The sequence below is a fragment of the Penaeus monodon genome, chromosome 28 (assembly GCF_015228065.2).
Source record: "Penaeus monodon isolate SGIC_2016 chromosome 28, NSTDA_Pmon_1, whole genome shotgun sequence".
Classification (NCBI taxonomy): Eukaryota; Metazoa; Arthropoda; class Malacostraca; order Decapoda; family Penaeidae; genus Penaeus; species Penaeus monodon.
The window spans coordinates 33,442,877-33,443,252 of NC_051413.1; positions in this window are offsets into that span (position 1 = coordinate 33,442,877).

Genomic DNA, 376 nt, shown 5'->3' on the forward strand with positions numbered 1-376 from the left:
CGCGATTAAGTTGAAAACCTATTACCAACCTGCTGCACGTCTAAAGCTGGGGAAACTGAACAAAGTCCGTAAGTCCACTAATCTTTCAAGAAACAAAGGTCCCATGAGTCTGTTTCTTTCCGTCAGTGTTACAGGAGGATGGAAAGAGGGGCGGGCGAAGGAGAAAGCCTCCAGCCGGCGCCTCTGCTTGGGGAAGAGAGAGACCCCTGGCACCGGCATCACCCTCGCGGCTCCCTCGAGGCACTGGTGAAGGGGGCAGCGATAAGGTCAACGTACCAACGAAAAAAAAGACAATTATACTGATGGAGAATTATGTGAGTCGGAATACAAGGAGTCTAAGTCTAGCGTAGTCTAGATAATAAAGATTTTCGGATGC